The sequence below is a fragment of the Scardinius erythrophthalmus genome (assembly GCF_964197995.2).
Source record: "Scardinius erythrophthalmus genome assembly, chromosome: 6".
NCBI classification, from domain to species: domain Eukaryota; kingdom Metazoa; phylum Chordata; class Actinopteri; order Cypriniformes; family Leuciscidae; genus Scardinius; species Scardinius erythrophthalmus.
In genome coordinates, this window is record NC_138226.1 from 2,144,589 (window position 1) to 2,165,273 (window position 20,685).

At 39.9% G+C, this 20,685-nt stretch overlaps 1 protein-coding gene across 1 annotated transcript in view; it reads left to right on the forward strand.

The window, feature by feature from the left end:
* The first annotated feature begins 9,370 nt into the window (after positions 1 to 9,370).
* Positions 9,371 to 20,685, forward strand: part of edar (ectodysplasin A receptor) — a 54,208-nt gene continuing 42,893 nt past the window's right edge. Inside the window, exon 1 of the mRNA XM_081368141.1 lies at positions 9,371 to 9,541. The gene's annotated coding sequence lies outside the window, so the exon portion shown is untranslated. The remainder of the gene's footprint in view (positions 9,542 to 20,685) is intronic.

Consider the following 20,685-nt stretch of genomic DNA (forward strand, 5'->3'; position numbering starts at 1 on the left):
GGTTCATTCTCATGTTACGCAGAACGTTTGAGTTTCTGCAAGAACCAATGAGGTTCATTCTCGTGTTACGCAGAACGTTTGAGCTTCTGCAAGAACCAATTAGGTTCATTCTCGTGTTACGCAAAACGTTTGAGCTTCTGCAAGAACCAATGAGGTTCATTCTCATGTTACACAGAACGTTTGAGCTTCTGCAAGAACCAATGAGGTTCATTCTCGTGTTACGCAGCACGTTTGAGATTCTGCAGAACCAATGAGGTTCATTCTCGTGTTACGCAGAAGGTTTGAGCTTCTGCAAGAAACAATTAGGTTAATTCTTGTGTTACGCAGAACGTTTGAGATTCTGCAAAACCAGTGAGGTTCATTCTTGTGTTACGCATCACGTTTGGGCTTCTGTAAGAACCAATGAGGTTAATTCTTGTGTTACGCAGAACGTTTGAGCTTCTGCAAGAACCAATTAGGTTAATTCTTGTGTTACGCAGAACGTTTGAGATTCTGCAAAACCAATGAGGTTCATTCTTGTGTTACGCATCACGTTTGGGCTTCTGTAAGAACCAATGAGGTTCATTCTCGTGTTACGCAGAACGTTTGGGCTTCTGTAAGAACCAATGAGGTTCATTCTCGTGTTACGCAGCACGTTTGGGCTTCTGTAAGAACCAATGAGGTTCATTCTCGTGTTACGCAGCACGTTTGGGCTTCTGTAAGAACCAATGAGGTTCATTCTCGTGTTACGCAGAACGTTTGGGCTTCTGTAAGAACCAATGAGGTTCATTCTCGTGTTACGCAGAACGTTTGAGCTTCTGCAAGAACCAATGAGGTTCATTCTCGTGTTACACAGAACGTTTGAGATTCTGCAAAACCAATGAGGTTCATTCTCGTGTTGCGCAGAACGTTTGAGCTTCAGCAAGAACCAATGAGGTTCATTCTCGTGTTACACAGAACGTTTGAGATTCTGCAAAACCAATGAGGTTCATTCTCGTGTTACGCAGAACGTTTGAGCTTCTGCAAGAACCAATGAGGTTCATCCCCGTGTTACGCAGCACGTTTGAGCTTCAGCAAGAACCAATGAGGTTCATTCTCGTGTTACGCAGAACGTTTGAGCTTCAGCAAGAACCAATGAGGTTCATTCTCGTGTTACGCAGAACGTTTGAGCTTCAGCAAGAACCAATGAGGTTCATTCTCGTGTTACGCAGCACGTTTGAGCTTCAGCAAGAACCAATGAGGTTCATTCTCTGGTTACGCAGAACGTTTGAGCTTCAGCAAGAACCAATGAGGTACATTCTCGTGTTACGCAGCACGTTTGGGCTTCTGTAAGAACCAATGAGGTTCATTCTCGTGTTACGCATCACGTTTGAGCTTCAGCAAGAACCAATGAGGTTCATTCTCGTGTTACGCAGCACGTTTGAGCTTCAGCAAGAACCAATGAGGTTCATTCTCTGGTTACGCAGAACGTTTGAGCTTCAGCAAGAACCAATGAGGTTCATTCTCGTGTTACGCAGAACGTTTGGGCTTCTGTAAGAACCAATGAGGTTAATTCTCGTGTTACGCAGAACGTTTGAGCTTCAGCAAGAACCAATGAGGTTCATTCTCGTGTTACGCAGCACGTTTGAGCTTCAGCAAGAACCAATGAGGTTCATTCTCGTGTTTACGTAGCACGTTTGGGCTTCTGTAAGAACCAATGAGGATAATTCTTGTGTTACGCAGAACGTTTGAGCTTCTGCAAGAACCAATGAGGTTCATTCTCGTGTTACGCAGCACGTTTGGGCTTCTGTAAGAACCAATGAGGTTCATTCTCTTGTTACGCAGAACGTTTGGGCTTCTGTAAGAACCAATGAGGTTCATTCTCGTGTTACGCAGAACATTTGAGCTTCTGCAAGAACCAATGAGGTTCATTCTCGTGTTACGCAGCACGTTTGGGCTTCAGCAAGAACCAATGAGGTTCATTCTCGTGTTACGCAGCACGTTTGGGCTTCAGCAAGAACCAATGAGGTTCATTCTCGTGTTACGCAGCACGTTTGGGCTTCTGTAAGAACCAATGAGGTTCATTCTCGTGTTACGCAGAACGTTTGAGCTTCTGCAAGAACCAATGAGGTTCATTCTCGTGTTACGCAGCACGTTTGGGCTTCTGTAAGAACCAATGAGGTTCATTCTCGTGTTACGCAGAACGTTTGGGCTTCTGTAAGAACCAATGAGGTTAATTCTCGTGTTACGCAGAACGTTTGAGCTTCTGCAAGAACCAATGAGGTTCATTCTCGTGTTACGCAGAACGTTTGAGCTTCAGCAAGAACCAATGAGGATCATTCTCGTGTTGCGCAGAACGTTTGAGCTTCTGCAAGAACCAATGAGGTTAATTCTCGTGTTACGCAGAACGTTTGAGCTTCAGCAAGAACCAATGAGGTTCATTCTCGTGTTACGCAGAACGTTTGAGCTTCTGCAAGAACCAATGAGGATCATTCTCGTGTTGCGCAGAACGTTTGAGCTTCAGCAAGAACCAATGAGGATCATTCTCGTGTTGCGCAGAACGTTTGAGCTTCTGCAAGAACCAATTAGGTTCATTCTCGTGTTACGCAGAACGTTTGAGCTTCAGCAAGAACCAATGAGGATCATTCTCGTGTTACGCAGCACGTTTGAGCTTCTGCAAGAACCAATGAGGATCATTCTCGTGTTACGCAGCACGTTTGGGCTTCTGCAAGAACCAATGAGGATCATTCTCGTGTTACGCAGCACGTTTGGGCTTCTGCAAGAACCAATGAGGTTAATTCTCGTGTTACGCAGAACGTTTGAGCTTCAGCAAGAACCAATGAGGATCATTCTCGTGTTGCGCAGAACGTTTGAGCTTCAGCAAGAACCAATGAGGATCATTCTCGTGTTACGCAGCACGTTTGGGCTTCTGCAAGAACCAATGAGGTTAATTCTCGTGTTACGCAGAATGTTTGAGCTTCAGCAAGCACCAATGAGGTTCATTCTCGTGTTACGCAGAACATTTGAGCTTCTGCAAGAACCAATGAGGATCATTCTCGTGTTGCGCAGAACGTTTGAGCTTCTGCAAGAACCAATGAGGTTCATTCTCGTGTTACGCAGAACGAGGTTCATTCTCGTGTTACGCAGAACGTTTGAGCTTCAGCAAGAACCAAAGAGGTTCATTCTCGTGTTACGCAGCACGTTTGAGCTTCTGCAAGAACCAATGAGGATCATTCTTGTGTTACGCAGAACGTTTGAGCTTCAGCAAGAACCAATGAGGTTAATTCTCGTGTTACGCAGAACGTTTGAGCTTCAGCAAGAACCAATGAGGATCATTCTCGTGTTACGCAGAACGTTTGAGCTTCTGCAAGAACCAAAGAGGTTCATTCTCGTGTTACGCAGAACGTTTGAGCTTCTGCAAGAACCAAAGAGGTTCATTCTCGTGTTACGCAGAACGTTTGAGCTTCTGCAAGAACCAATGAGGTTCATTCTCGTGTTACGCAGAACGTTTGAGCTTCTGCAAGAACCAATGAGGATCATTCTCGTGTTACGCAGAACGTTTGAGCTTCTGCAAGAACCAAAGAGGTTCATTCTCGTGTTACGCAGAACGTTTGAGCTTCTGCAAGAACCAAAGAGGTTCATTCTCGTGTTACGCATCACGTTTGAGCTTCAGCAAGAACCAATGAGGATCATTCTTGTGTTACGCAGAACGTTTGAGCTTCAGCAAGAACCAATGAGGTTAATTCTCGTGTTACGCAGAACGTTTGAGCTTCAGCAAGAACCAATGAGGATCATTCTCGTGTTACGCAGAACGTTTGAGCTTCAGCAAGAACCAATGCGGTTAATTCTCATGCATTAAGCAGGTTTGGTTGAGCTTTGGTTTTCTGATCAATGTTTTAATGTGAATAAAAGCCTAAATTCAGTCTGTTAATCATATAAACCGGTCGAGTCGCTTCAGAAAATTTGGACTTACCCGCTCAATTCATATTGATCTCTCAGATTTCATCGAAAAGATCTTCATTTGTGTTTCAAAGATGAACGAAAGTTTTACGGGTTTGGAACAACATGAGTGTGAGTAATTACTGACAGAATAATAATTAAGTAAACTAACCCTTTAATGTGAAATGAGTGATGTAGTCATGATTCTGCGAATAGAATAGAATGTGTTATTATTTTGCCCAAATTTACCATCGTATCGGTGTGTTTTGCATTGCATGTCCCATTATCATGATATTCAGGAAATCATTACATCCAGTTATACATGATTTGGTGACCCTCAACTTTGCAACAGTTATCTTATAAACTTTAAACACTAATAAATCATAATCATTTGCATATTTGAATTCTGTGGGCTGGAAAATTTGTGCACTGTATTACTGTTTTAAAACATGTTTAATTGGATTTGAGTTAGAACAAAATCTGTGAAATTTTATTATAGCCTTATTAATATTTCTAAAAATGTCTTGAGATCTTGAAACGATCACAATGGCAGCCTTTATTGTAAAAAAATAAATCTGGATTTGTTATAATTTGTCTGACATGATAAGTGTTTATAAGCTGAAGCACCAGTATTTGACTAAGATGAACTAAATATTGCATTTGACTGAATAGCACATTTATTATTTTAAGTTCTACTTCACTCCAATTGAAGAATGACTCTTTTAATGCACAGTGAAGTTCAAAAACAACAACAGGTGTGTCCAAATGTGAACAGCTTTATATTAAACTAAAACAACATGCCACGCAGCTTCACAGGTTAGCAGTAAAGCATGACGGATTTTACAAGTATGTTTTATTTAGATAAGAAGCTAAAATCACCCTGTTGTAAACCTGAAGAGCATAGGTGCTGTTATAAATTATCTTGCAATAAATAAATGCATCGCTGTTTGTTTCTTTCCCGTTACTGTAGCGCCACCTGCTGGTTATAGTTCATAACTCAACTCAGTTTAAATCACTGTTTATAATCCTGAAAACGTTTGATAGATGTGAGTAACCGCATATCAGATCACAGTGTGAGAACAAACAGTTATTTAATGATTTTAAATGGCAAACTGGCGCCATCTGTTGAACTTTTACAGAAATTACACTAGGATTACATTAAGAATAAAATAACAAAGAATAAAGTTACACTTTATGTTAAAAAATAAAGGTTTCTCAATAGTTCCATGAACATCCATGGAACCACAATTGCTTTGTATAGTAGAAAAGGGTTGTTTAGATGTTTTAAATGTTCTTCACATTAAGAATAAAAAATGTTTTGTTCACTGAAATGTTCCAGAAATGATCCTTCAATTTAATTACTGCAACCCCCCCCCTCCCCCCTCCCTTTTGAAACCTTTATTTTCAAGGGTGTATTCACGTTTAAAATTCATTTATCATCTTGTAAGTTGCCTGAGAATGTTCTCTTTGTGTGTGAACAGATCTGAGAGTAAATACAGCACACCCCTACAGTCAGAGGAGGTGTTGTGCGTGTCCAGTCCTGCCCGTTTCACACACACTGTGTGTTTGCTGCCAGCGAGTCACTCTGGGAAATGTTGCACACATTAGGCCTGTGAACAGAAGATGATGTCACTTCCTCTCTCATTCTGACCACCCATGAAGAACAGAAAGCTACTGAAGGTTTGAGCATCAAAGAAAGCCTCCTGTGTCTCTGTCCATCCAGACTCTCAGTCTGATCCTCAGCACACAGTCTGAAGCGTTTACTGCTCGCATTCGCAAACACTCACGTTCGTTGTGCTTGAGGTTTGGGTTGCATTCGCTGGAGTTTGAAAGACAGTAACATTATCAGTCTGACTGCCACTATCAAACAAATCTTGACATTGAATAATGACATTATTTTGTCCTGTAGTCCTTTCATAACTGACGAAGTTTGCAACATTGAACTGAACTGAGTTGAGCTGAATAATTGTATTATTAGTCAAGTCAAGTCGCCTTTATTTATATAGCACTTTTTACAATACAGATTGTTTCAAAGGAGATAACAGGAAAATAATGCAACAAAGTTTGTTTCTAGAAGAAAATAGCGTCACAGTCCAGCTTAAGTAAGTTCAGTGATGTTTCATTTTTGTTTTAAAAAAGTTATTAATTTAGTTCATTTTTATATATATATATAGCCTCTCTGGAGTAAACCGTAATGTCATCGTCCAGCTCAGTTCAGTTCTTGTATAATGGTGTCAATGCAGGCAGATCAATAATATTGTTGAATATTAATATTAATATTAAATGTTAAATTGAATGTCCCCAACTAAGCAAGCCAAGCCAATGGCAACAAAGGTGGAGAAACAATATTTCCTTACATACAGATACAGATGACCTACATTATTTGAAGTAGGTTAGCTGATGCTGCAATTTCCATGGCAACCATTCTTTGCACCCCTGCGGTGAAGTCGTTACCGAGTGACAGTCGCCAAAACATCAGCGCATCATCTGTGTGATGCTCATCTTTAACTGTGTCATGATGCTCATCTTTAACTGTGTCATGATGCACCAATGTGCAAATACAGTAATTGAAGAAGATTCTGATACAGATACAGAAGATGATCTGCAAAACATTAACTCTCATTAGTTAAGTAAGTGATAATGTACATCCAGCCGGTTGTTATCTCAGAATAAACCCGACAGGTTGATCAGGACCCGACGCGAAGCGGATGTACACTATCCTGCTTATTACACGGCTACTTGCCACATAAATAATTAGACACAAAATATTGATCTGAGTTGAAATATTTTATTAACGTTAGCAGCTAAGTTAGGTCTTTAAATGCACAGATCAAACTAGACGGACATTTAAGAGATACGGTATACAGTCATAACACTTATTACACAGCATTTCACCACATAAATAATTATGGTGATAAGATATATTGATTTCAGATTAAACCGTTTTAAAATCGTTCCTGTTTGTATCTTATAATCCAACAGCGTACAAAACAATAGTCACAAAATGGCCGCCGCTGTGTTTGTATGAAACAAGAGAGAGCGAGTCCACGATACTGGATGGCATAATTAAATAACTCTACACAAAATATTGATTCAACTGAGTTTTAATATTTATTAGTTCACCAATCGCAAAACTTCCACGAAGAAAAACCGTAGCGAGTGCTGACTTCAGTGACCCGGATGAGCCTGTGTTTCTGTTGTTATCTGGGAATAATATACCGGCGCGACTGACCAATCAGAATCAAGCATTCCACAGAGCCGTGTAATAAACATTAATAGTTGTGGTGGATATTGGTTTTTCATTAATCCAGAGTGGATAATTGCAGACAGCAAAGTAAATTTCAAAGTCGCTTTTTTTCTGCACATGAATGAAGGGGAAAGTATCGGAGAAAGAAAGCGGTCACTTCCTCTCACCCGGGGAAAGTACATGTTTCTCTCACACCTGTTTCAGAATCTCCGATCAATGAATAAACAAGTCAATAAATTATCCTGCCATCTATGGGTCTGTAAACAAATTCCTGGATGGAATAGTTGGTAGAACATCATACATCTCTTGCACATCAACATCAAAATAATTACACAGTTCTTTTATGTGTTCTAATCAGAGTCAGAGAAACAGAAAAGAGTTTGATCTCACCTTGATCTTTCCTTTCAATATATATATATATATATATATATATATACATATATATACACAGTATGTGTTAGCGCTGTCAAATCAGCGGACCTCAATCGTATCTAACAAAAAAAGTCTGTTTATATGTCTATATTTACATATATACAGTGCTATGCATAAGTTTAGACACCCATGCTAAAGTTGACTAAAAAGAGGGAATAAAAAATCATCTTTTGGAAACTGAACTTAATGCCTTAATTTAAAAAAATAGGAAAAATACTTCATGGATCCAGGATACTATGCATCCTGATAAAGTTCCCTTGGCCTTTGGAATTAAAATAGCCCCACATCATCACATAGCCTTCACCATACCTAGAGATTGGCATGGTTTTATTTCAGTTAGCCTAATAGCTAGTCTGATTTGCATTGAGAGATGATCTTATGGAAAGTACTCCATGCCGATCTCTAGGTATGGTGAAGGCTATGTGATGATGTGGGGCTATTTTAATTCCAGAGGCCAAGGGAACTTTATCAGGATGCATAGTATCCTGGATCCATGAAGTAACTGGCCTTTAAAAATAAAAATCTGCCTGCCTCTATGGGAATTTAACATAGGGGTGTCCAGACTTATGCACCCTGTATTTTAAGGAAGAACATTTATTTATTTATGATACATTATTCGTTCACAAAGAAAATTGGTGTCCTTAAAGGTTGGATTTTTCCTATTTTTTTTTAATTAAGGCATTAAGTTCAATTTCCAAAAAATGATTTTTTATTCCTCTTTTTAGTCAACTTTAGCATGGGTGTCTAAACTTATGCATAGCACTGTATATATGTAAATATAGACATATAAACAAACTTTTATGTCAGATGCTATTAATTGTGGTTAATCCATTTGACAGCACTAATATATATATAAATACACACACACACACACACACACACACACACATATGAAGAGTTCAGATGCAAAAGCCTCTAAATGCCATCTGAAATTTTCTTCTAGAATGATATCAAGCTTGTATAAATAAACTCAGCAATTTCACTTGAATGGCAATGAAAATTACCTATTAATTGTCATTTAAGTGAAATTACTGAACTTAAATATACAAGCTTGATATCATTCTAGAAGAAAATTTCAGATGGCACTTAGAGACTTTTGCATCTGAACTCTTCATATATATATATATACACATACACACACTAATGGGCCTAAATTTAAGATGTATGTGTTTGAATTGCATATTTGTCAGTCATGCATAAATTAAATGGGTCAGATTTCAGCACTCATAGAATAATTATATTTTCAAAATGCATGTATTCACAATTAATTTCATTCAGTTAAAAAATATGAACATGGTTAAAAGAAGAACAAGCTATTAATTTAGTTACAAGGTATGAAACTGATAGAAATTGGATTTACTGATGATATTTATTCTGGTTATTGTGTATTTAAAACACATTCCTTTTATTAGTTTTATTACAGATATTTTACGCGTTTCATTTATGTATGACTGACAATATGCACCACATTAATTGGTTTATGTTGGAAATGCATGGGAATTTTACATGCAATACAAATGCATAAATCCTCCATTTAGGCGCAGGTGTGTGTGTGTGTGTGTGTGTGTGTGTGTGTGTGTGTGTGTGTGTGTGTGTGTGTGTGTGTGTGTGTTCAGTCAGTGTGTGACTGTGCTGTCTGAGCCGCGGGACGGCAGCAGTGAGCTCCAGCTTCAGCCAGTACCTGTCTCAGGTTCATTCTGGGCGGAGAGCATCTGAACCTCACTCGAGGTGGAGCCACACACACACACACACACACACCGAGAGAAACGAGCCTGAAGCGCTTTAAGAGGAGACGGGCGGTCACATGCACGCGCTCGAGTGATCTGATTCACTGTAATGATCTGATCTCAGTCCAGATCTCTGCTTCAGACCTGTCCTGAGAGTGTCCCAGAGCAGATCGTCCTGAAGAAGAGTGTGTGTGTGTGTTGTGCTGCAGCTCTGAAGAAGATCCTGGTCTTCCTGCAGGTAAGGCGCGCGCTTCAGGAATGCGCGAGGGAAATTCCTGTTTCCGTGAGATGCGCGCTGACCGTTAGAGACTTCTGCTCATCAAACATGTTTACAGCATTAGTGTGTGTGTGTGTTTCTCTGGTCTAATCTGGCGGTTCTGGTGTTTATGATGCATGTGCTCTGAGCGGAATATGCAACAGTGCTTTCACTTGTTTCGTGTAGGTGATCGTACTGGATGTTCACTGTTGGTCTTTCACATGCATCCCGGTGTGTGTGAGGTTTTAAACGGGTGTGTGAAGCACTCGCTCAGGGAATGGTTCGACTGTCCCGTGCGGAGATGAGGTGTGTGTGTGCGCGTGTGTGTGTGTGTGAGGGAAACTCCTGCATGTGGATCAGGAGACATGCACTTGCATGCACGCGCTTCTGATGTCTATGTGACTTTGAACTGAAGGAGGAAATAAATCCGAGACGAGAAAGAGACAAATGTTGTTAGGGGGAAAAAATGCAAAAGTATCACAAAAATGCGATGATCATAACGGCGCCAGCAGAATGAAAACCAATCAAATGAGCGCGCGCGCTGATGGAATAATTCATTAACGGCAGGAACTCTCTAACTCTGCTTTAAAGTTATGGACAAACATTGATTTATGAACAAACGTTTGTTCAAAGTTATATGGTCTCAAAACGTTAGCACAAAAAAACATTATTTATACATCGTTTATGGAATTTTTTTGTTGGATGTTCGTCTAGCAATTTTAAATGTTACTACTTGTTTCAGAACGTTCATAGAACATTCCACACTAACATTCCGATAATGTTTACAAAATTCTAAAATGGAATGTTTGCATAACCAAGAAAAAATGTTCTTAACACGTTTTATTTAAAAACATAATTTTGATCAGAAAACACGATCAGAAATGTTTTTATAACTTAATGGGAATGTAAGCAAAGCGTTCTTAGAACATATTTTTGTTGGCAGATTCATGTCAGATTAAGTATTTTATTGCTCTACTATATTGCTTTTTATTACAATTGCATCAATTGTCCCTGGTTTTCTTAATAAAACCGTACAATTTATATTCGTAATAACTACTTTTGAGCTGAAATGCGCCTGTAATATATTCTGAGAGAGCCTAAACTTATTATCCGCATACTGAATCATTTGTAGAACTTGTATTTCCATAAACCTCCGTAGATCAAGTCCAGAAATCATTAAAAAAGGTCATACGTGTTTATCATATCTCTGTTCAATTTGCAATGTGTGATAATTATTACCACAATATTTTGCAACGTAATATAATAATTATGAGCAAAAAGACCATCTTTCTTTTGAATCAAATTCGTATTGGTTGAAAGTCATCAGGTCATTTTTGTATTTATTTCTTAAAGTCATTTTCATCATTATGTATCATTTAAGTATCCTAAATCCAGACAATTAAATAATATTTTAAACATTTTGCATAATTTGGCCATTACAGCATGAATTGTAATTTCATTGGGACATGGGTAGAAAAAAAAATGAAATCTAAAAAAAGTTTCCAAGACAATTTTAATGTGACCTTAGTTTTAAATTAAACACTCCCTGGGGCGTACAAGTGCCTGAAGTTGAGGAAACATTCAATGCAGAAGGTCAAAGGTCAGGTCACAGATCACATCAATCATTCTGGTGTGTAGTGGAGGTTTATGATTCTCTCATTGATATATGAATTGATATGCAGTAGTGTCTGTAACGATCACGCTCATAATATCTAAATAGTACATTTAATATTCAGTTGAAACAGAGAAGAGTGTGTAGTTACAGCATCTGCCAGCAGGGCGTAAACCACATCAGGCTAAAGTTGAACCAGAAGTTGAGCTCGTCTTCTCTATAGTGACGTTTATCTGAGAACAAGAACAACTGTAGACAGAATTGATTGGGTGGTTGTGGTTTGCTATTGGTGGATCTCATGAGAGTGATTTTAATGATTTTAACAGAGATTTTACCTGGACAGTTGGCTCATGGTTTTAGATAGACAGCACACACACACACACACACTCACTCGGTTTTGCTACCTTTGTGGGGACATTCCATAGACATAATAGTTTTTGTACTGTACAAACTGTATATTCTGTCTCCTTAAACTAACCCGACCCCTAAACCTAGCCATCACACACACACACACACACTAACCCGACCCCTAAACCTAGCCATCACACACACACACACACACTAACCCGACCCCTAAACCTAGCCATCACACACACATACACACACACACACACACACACACACACTAACCCGACCCCTAAACCTAGCCATCACACACACACACACACACTAACCCGACCCCTAAACCTAGCCATCACACACACACACACACACACACACACACACACACACTAACCCGACCCCTAAACCTAGCCATCACACACACACACACACACACACACACACGCACGCACACACACACACACACACTAACCCAAACCCTAAACCTAGCCATCACACACACACACACACACAAACCCGACCCCTAAACCTAGCCATCACACACACACACACACACACGCACACACACACACACACACACACACTAACCCAAACCCTAAACCTAGCCATCACACACACACACACACACACACACACACACACACACACACACACTAACCCGACCCCTAAACCTAGCCATCACACACACACACACACACACACACACACACTAACCCGACCCCTAAACCTAGCCATCACACACACACACACACACACACACACACACACACACACTAACCCGACCCCTAAACCTAGCCATCACACACACACACACACACAAACCCGACCCCTAAACCTAGCCATCACACACACATACACACACGCACACACACACACACTAACCCGACCCCTAAACCTAGCCATCACACGCATACACACACACACACACACACACACACACACTAACCCGACCCCTAAACCTGCCCATCACACACACACACACACACACACACACACACACACACACACACACACACACACACACACACACACACACACACACTAACCTGACCCCTAAACCTACCCATCACACACACACACACACACACGCACTAACCCGACCCCTAAACCTGCCCATCACATGCATACACACACACACACACACACACACTAACCCGACCCCTAAATCTACCCATCACACGCACACACTAACCCGACCCCTAAACCTACCCATCACACACACACACACACACTTACACACACACCAGTGCCTGAGGGAGGATATACATTTATGCATAAGCAAACTTTGAGCAGGCACAAGCATCAGTGCGGAGAAAAGAATGATTGATGAGTGTGTGTGTGTGTGTGTGTGTGTGTGTGTGTGTGTGTGTGTGTGTGTGTGTGTGTGTGTGTGTGTGTGTGTGTGTGTCACGTCGTCTGAGCGATGTGAGGAATCAAAGGCTGCGGTCGCATGAAAAGACAACACAGACCTTCAGCTGCTGCTCTCCTGTCTTTGCTCTGCTTTCATAGAAAAGCTGTAATTAAAATCATCAAAGCCGGAGAGTGTTTGTGTTTCCCAGTAAAGCCGGGATTCAGACAGTCACAGAACCAGAGCAGAAAAACACGGGCTTTGTGTTCCTGTCGAGCTCAGTCGAGCAGAACCTGCGGATCAGGCCTTTCAGGACACTTCAACACATCGATTATCAACCGTCCTGGATCTGCTCTCAAATGACAGATCGTATTTTATTAATTAGTCATTTTCTTTAAATACAGTGCATGCATAAAATAGAGATTAGGGGCTGTGGCTCCTTCCTTTGATCAAAAACTCCATTACCCATAATGCTCTCTGCTGATCCGTCTGTCTGTGGATGGGAATACGTTTAGCAGATTTAACAAAAACGCATCTTTCTGCTTCATCCAGCAGACGTTGCCGGAAATCTGCTAATATTATCTGACAATATATATAATTCACCATCTAAATCAGGGATCAGCAACTCCGGTCCTGGAGGGCCACTGTCCTGCAGAGTTTAGCTCCAACCCTAATTAAACACACCTGAACAAGGCAATCAGTGTTTTCAGGATTACTAGATAGATACAGGCAGGTGAGTTTTTATCAGGGCTGAAGCTAAACTCTGCAGGACAGTGGCCCTCCAGGACCGGAGTTGCTGATCCCTGATCTAAATAGCTGACCAGGTTTACATTTCAATGCAAGTAGTATTCTGTATATAATCTAGATGTTTTGAACGTTCAGAAATACCATTTTCATAACTTAATGGGAACGTTAGTTAGTTCTGTAACACTTTAATAAGTTTAACACTTTAACAATAAGGTTTCATAAGTTAACATTAGTTAAAACAAACTCATAATGAACTGCACGTATACAGAATTTATTAATCTTTGTTAATGTTAATGTCAACATTTACTAATACGTTATTAAAATCAAATGTTGTATTTGTTAACATTAATGCACCGTGAACTAACATGAACAAACAATGAACAGCTGTATTTTTATTAACTAACGTTAACAAAGATTGACAAATACAGTAACAAATGTATGAATGTTAGTTAATACATTAATACTGATTTTAACAATGTATTAGTAAATGTTGAAATTAACATTAACAAAGATTAATAAATGCTGTATACGTGCAGTTCATTATTAGTTCATGTTTACTAATGTAAACTAATGAAGCTTATTGTAAAGTGTTACCGTTAGTTCTTATATGTTTGACTCAGTTAAACGGGATGCTCGAGTCTACAGTAGCCATTCTCCTCGTTTTGTTTGGATTCGTCTCCTATAGCATAACTGCGAGTGCTTGACATCTGAAATAGAAGATTATAGCTTTTCCCAGCTTTCATGTTTGGGATGAAACCCGAGCATCGGCTCATCCTCGTCTGCGTGCAGGATCACATACTCTCCTCTATACGCTCTATAGGAGCTGCTGACTTTGAAATAAACTTTTCACCCTGGACGCCGTGACCCGCAGGCACGGATCTGAAGGAGTGACGCTGGATCAAACGCTTCCGACTCCAGCATGGCAGATCACTGACCTGAGACCAGCCTTGATGTCTGAAGCTTCTGCCGCTCGCTGTTCGTGGACTGAGGTTTAAATGCTTCCGGTTTCTATGGTGTTCCTAAACATATACCAGAGAGACAAAGATAGATTCATGGCAGGTTAATGCAGGTTAGGTGTGTGTGTGTGTGTGTGTGTGTGTGTGTGTGTACATCTGAACTATTTTAATTCATGATCATTCTGAGATTTCAGTGAGTTTGTTCACATAAGTAAATGGTCTGCTACTTAGATGTAAATAAATATTACACTTCAAAAAATTATTTTCTGATTCAGTATTATTGTCTAAACATTCTTAAATCAAGATGCGTTCACTTTAGAAGCAAAATGACTTAGGATATTAAGTCTTGTCTTGATTAAATATTTTGATCAAAATTAAAGGGATGATTCAGAGTAATTTTGACCTAGGGTCCTTTGCACCATGACCTCGAGCCAAACCCCCCCCCCAGAAGCCTTTATTCCCTTGGTTGAACATTATTAAAGTTAGAGCTTATTTAGAGATATCAGCCGGATGGTTTAGTGCAGCGCTAATGGATCCAAGGCTGTATCTGGTAAATTACCGCACTAATAATGCCCAGAATGGACCAAACTTCTACAGTAGCACAAATAGGTTCTGGACTCATAAAACGAGGCGTTGGAAAGTTTGTAAGTACATCAGGAGTTTATTTAAATAACACTTGCCTGACGGCTAATGCTACCGCTAACCCGCACGTCACTTCAGTGATTTGGGAAAAGCCTGTAAAAGTCCTGCAGAAAGCGATCATAAGGATGGTGCAAAGGACCCTAGGTTGATTTTACTCCGAACCATCCCTTAAGTGATTTGCTAGTGGAGTTAGAAAAATAATCCTGTTTTCCCTATTTTTCCATACGCCACTGGCAGATATTTTGTCTTGCTTTAAGCTTAAACTCACTTAAATTTGCATGCATTTTTTTAATATAACAAGATATACGAGTAATAGCTCAAATGTAAATTATCAGTAAATGATTTAAGAACGTTAGATATTTGTAATGGAAAACAAGTGGATAATTTTTTGCAGAGTTAAACTCAATGTCTCCACAGTGAACAGAACTGGTGTAGAGAGCGAAGGCTGTGATGTTTGTCCTCAGAGTTAAGGTCGACTTTACTAGAACCACAACAACGCCAACAATTCTGAACTAAGACTGATGCCAGGAAGACTAGAATCCTGCTTTATTGCACTTTGATCATTTAATTCCCATTGGAAATGGAAGAACTGGGAACGAGGCCAAATGAAGTCCGTTTCCCATTTCCTCACTGATTAGTGCCGTTTGAGAAGCAATTTCCTAATCTGACAACAGATATCAGTGCAGACGAATTACAAGCCGCTTGTGTTCAGTGTCACAGAGCCTGATGTGTGTTGTCTGAACGAGACGCCGGCGGAACCAGTCAGAACCAGTCTGCAGATTTGAGTTGACTGATTTCAGAAATCGCACAGTAAACTCAAAGCTTCAGAATTTGATTCAATCCATTGGGATTTTTAATGATTTTAGAACACATCTGCTCTATACTATACGGCCTAAATGGTTTTTAAAACTAGAACAGTGTGTCCCAAATCGTAGCATGTCGAAATGAGTATTCCAAAGGGTACACGGATGTGCAGATCCGAATTTTTCACATTTTTTAAATGTTACTAGTTTCGGAATGTTCATAGAACATTCAATAGTAACATTCCCAAAATGTTACTTTTGAAAAATGGAATGTTCCCTTAATGTCTCAATAACATGTTTTTAAACATTAAAAAAAAAAACGGACATTTTGAATGTTCCGAGAACATTCCGGAAAAAAAAAAAGGTTTTATAACGGAATGAGAACATTAGCGAAACGTTCTTAGAACAAACATAGAAAATGAGTGAGAGGCATTCTGGACGGGCCATAGAAGAACCATTTTTAGTTTCCCAAAGAACCGTTCAATGAGCAGTTCTTTTTTTGAAGAAGAAGAAGAAGAACCTTTTTCCACTTTAAAGAACCTTTAGTGGTTCCATGTATGTTAAATGTTCTTCATGTAACCATTGATGACTATAAATAACCTTTATTGTGTAGAAGAAACATTTTTGGTTCCCCGAAGAACTTTTCACTGAAAAGTTCTTAAAATAACCTTGTTTTCTTAGTGTTTTTGCGCAATGGAACGGTTCTATGGATGTTAAAGGTTCTTCACGGATCGATTCCAATAAAGAAACTTTTATTTTTTAAGGGCATTTCTTAAAAGTACATTTGGTAACACTTTATTTTACAGTGTCCTTGTTACATAGGTTACATGTACTTACCATAGTAAATTATGTATAATTACATGTAACTAACCTTCAACCAAACCCTAATCCTACCCTAACCCTATAGTAAGTACATGTTGTTAATTAATATTACTTAGTACTTAAATATATAATTACACTGTAACAATGACACCTTAAAATAAAGTGTAACCAAACATTTTAATCATTTAAAGAACCTTTTTCAACTATAAAGACCTTTAGTGGTTCCCTGGATGTTAAGAGGTTCTTCATGGAACCATCAATAACAATAAAGAACCTTTATTTTCGAGAGTGTAATGGCTAGTATTGCCCTCAACCTGTTGCGCTTTGGATGAGGATTTGATTAGAACTACACACACGAATAAAGAGCGTTACAAAACTACAAACATGACAGAAGTGTGAGATTGATGGGTAAGTAGAGAGGTTTAGATAAAATGGTTTGAGTGGTTAATAATCAGAATCTTACCTGATGAAAATTATATTTAATCTGCAACAACTTTGTAAATTTATAAAGATACATTTGTTCATTAACTTTTAAATGCAAACATATGAGGAGAGTTTTCAGCATTGCAGATCAGCGTACTTCATTTCTACAATTGGGCGTTTGTGGGCGTAAAGTGTGAGTTTGTTGTGTTCTGAATGACTTGTGTTTTAAAATCTGTTTAGATGTGTAAAGTCGTGTAGTGTATTCCAGCCTTTAGTCAGGATGAGAGACGAGAAGGTTAAATCTGTGAGCACTAACCCTAAGATTTGTGTTGATCTGAAGATGTGTGTGAAGAGTTGGATGGAGAGAGCGGCACAACACACAGATCAACCGAGAGGATTCCTTCCGCCGCTTCCGTTTTGATATAAACATCAGGAACGATAATCCTGTGAGCTTTGCTTCTGAGAGACGGGGCTTTCCCGCAAACTCCCATGAGAGTCGCTGTTGACATTAAAGCTCTTTGTGTGTGTCTGTTCATCCTCACAGACCTCATAGAAACTGTCATTCATCTTCAGTTATTAAACACAAGTGCAGTCAGTTTAACACAGAGAACCATGGAGCTAACAGGGAACGTCCTCGCAAAACGTTCCCTCAAAGTAATGCGTTCTTCCAGTAATGTTAATTGAATGTGCTTTCATTTTTTAATTGTTTCAAATGTTTTAAATGTTTCATTTCCAGGAGCTTTACAAAATGATCAAGCTTAACTTTTGGATCTGGATGTTTTGATCGATCAGAGAACTTTCAGAAATAGCGTTAATGGGAATGTAAGCAAGATAATTTTACAATATACATTTGTTAGCTGAACTGGTCTTCGATAGTTTTTGCAAAACGTTAAACATTTATCCATCAATCATGGAACTTTTTGTTTTAGTTGGACGTTCATCTAACATTTTTTAAATGTTACTACTTGTTTCGGAATGTTCAACAGTAACGTTCCCATAATGTTACTTTTGAAAAATGGAATGTTCCCTTAATGTTTGAATAACCAAGAAAACATTATTTAAACGTTCCGAGAACATTCAGAAATAATGTTGTTATAAATGTTCCTTCAAAAATGTTAATAGAATATTCGTTCATTTTTTAAATGTTTCAGAACATTCAGAGAACATTCAAAATTAACATTCGCATGATGTTTGCAAAATGATCAAATGGAATGTTCGCTTAATATTTGCATAACCAAAAAAACGCTCTGGATGTTTAGATCGATCAAAGAACTTTCAGAAATAGCGTTAATGGGAATGTAAACAAAATTATTTTGCAACATGCTGAACTGGTCTTTGATAGTTTTCGCAAAACGTTAAACATTTAGAATTCATTCATGGAACTTTTTGTTGTAGTTGGACGTTCATCTAATATTTTTTAAATGTCACTACTTGTTTCGGAATGTTCAAAAGTAACGTTCCCATAATGTTACTTTTGAAAAATGGAATGTTCCCTTAATGTTTGAATATTATTTAAACATTCCAAGAACATTCAGAAATAATGGTTTCATAACTTAATAAGAACATTAGCAAAACGTTCTTAGAACATTAGAGGTTGTTAAACGAGGGAGTTGTTTTGGACGGGCCGTTCGGCATAATAATATCCTCGTCTTCACCCTTCCCCTAGGAACAGATATTTCAGGGCTGTTAATGATAAGGATAATGATACTCTGTGTATTTATCTTAGATTATGTGGTCGTTATAAGATTAATAACCCGGGGCGGCGAGTCTGCGGTCGACTTTCAAACAGAGGCAAGTCCGGGCAGCGTCCGTGAGCGCGCTTGTGTTCGGAGCGAGTGCATTCCAGCCCGGCGTGTGGAGAGAAAAGCACTGGATCTGGAGTCTGATGAAAGTGTCTTGGGCGTGTGTGTGTTTGTGTGTGTGTTTGTTCTGCCAGATAATGAGCCGGGGCTTCAGGGGCACAGTCATTTGGCACTCGCTTCGTTTCCTGCAAAAATAATGTGGTCGTCTTCTCTCCGTCTCCTGTAAGTCCTGTGATGAAGCGCAGAGCAGAGGGGTTTGTCGGAGACGAGTTTAGGTAGTTTTGAGCTCATCGGAGGAAGTGCCTCGTGCGGTTACGGCAAATATTCCACAGTCAGGATCGTTTTTAAGACATTTGCAGATTGATTCCCCCGAATAAACACAGGGGCTCTAGTGCTCTAGCAACCTGATCAAAACTGTTTATTCTGCCTGAAAATAGTCCTCATTTTCAGTGAGAAATAAAGAAGAGTGTAATTTTAGTATTGTTATGACCCAGTCTACTCTGATTGGTCTACTCTGCTCTGATTGGTCAGATGGCCCAGTCTGCTCTGATTGGTCTAATCTGCTCTGATTGGTCAGATGGCCCAGTCTGTTGTGATTGGTCTACTCTGCTCTGATTGGTCCGACGGCCCAGTCTGTTGTGATTGGTCTACTCTGCTCTGATTGGTCAGACGGCCCAGTCTGTTGTGATTGGTCTACTCTGCTCTGATTGGTCAGACGGCCCAGTCTGTTGTGATTGGTCTACTCTGCTCTGATTGGTCAGATGGCCCAGTCTGTTGTGATTGGTCTACTCTGCTCTGATTGGTCAGATGGCCCAGTCTGTTGTGATTGGTCTACTCTGCTCTGATTGGTCAGATGGCCCAGTCAGGCCCAGTCTGTTGTGATTGGTCTACTCTGCTCTGATTGGTCAGATGGCTCAGTCTGTTGTGATTGGTCTACTCTGCTCTGATTGGTCAGATGGCCCAGTCTGTTGTGATTGGTCTACTCTGCTCTGATTGGTCAGACGGCCCAGTCTGTTGTGATTGGTCTACTCTGCTCTGATTGGTCAGACGGCCCAGTCTGTTGTGATTGGTCTACTCTGCTCTGATTGATCAGACGGCCCAGTCTGTTGTGATTGGTCTACTCTGCTCTGATTGGTCAGACGGCCCAGTCTGTTGTGATTGGTCTACTCTGCTCTGATTGGTCAGACGGCCCAGTCTGTTGTGATTGGTCTACTCTGCTCTGATTGGTCCGACGGCCCAGTCTGTTGTGATTGGTCTACTCTGCTCTGATTGGTCAGACGGCCCAGTCTGTTGTGATTGGTCTACTCTGCTCTGATTGATCAGACGGCCCAGTCTGTTGTGATTGGTCTACTCTGCTCTGATTGGTCAGATGGCCCAGTCTGTTGTGATTGGTCTACTCTGCTCTGATTGGTCAGACGGCCCAGTCTGTTGTGATTGGTCTACTCTGCTCTGATTGGTCAGACGGCCCAGTCTGTTGTGATTGGTCTACTCTGCTCTGATTGGTCAGACGGCCCAGTCTGTTGTGATTGGTCTACTCTGCTCTGATTGGTCAGACGGCCCAGTCTGTTGTGATTGGTCTACTCTGCTCTGATTGGTCAGATGGCCCAGTCTGTTGTGATTGGTCTACTC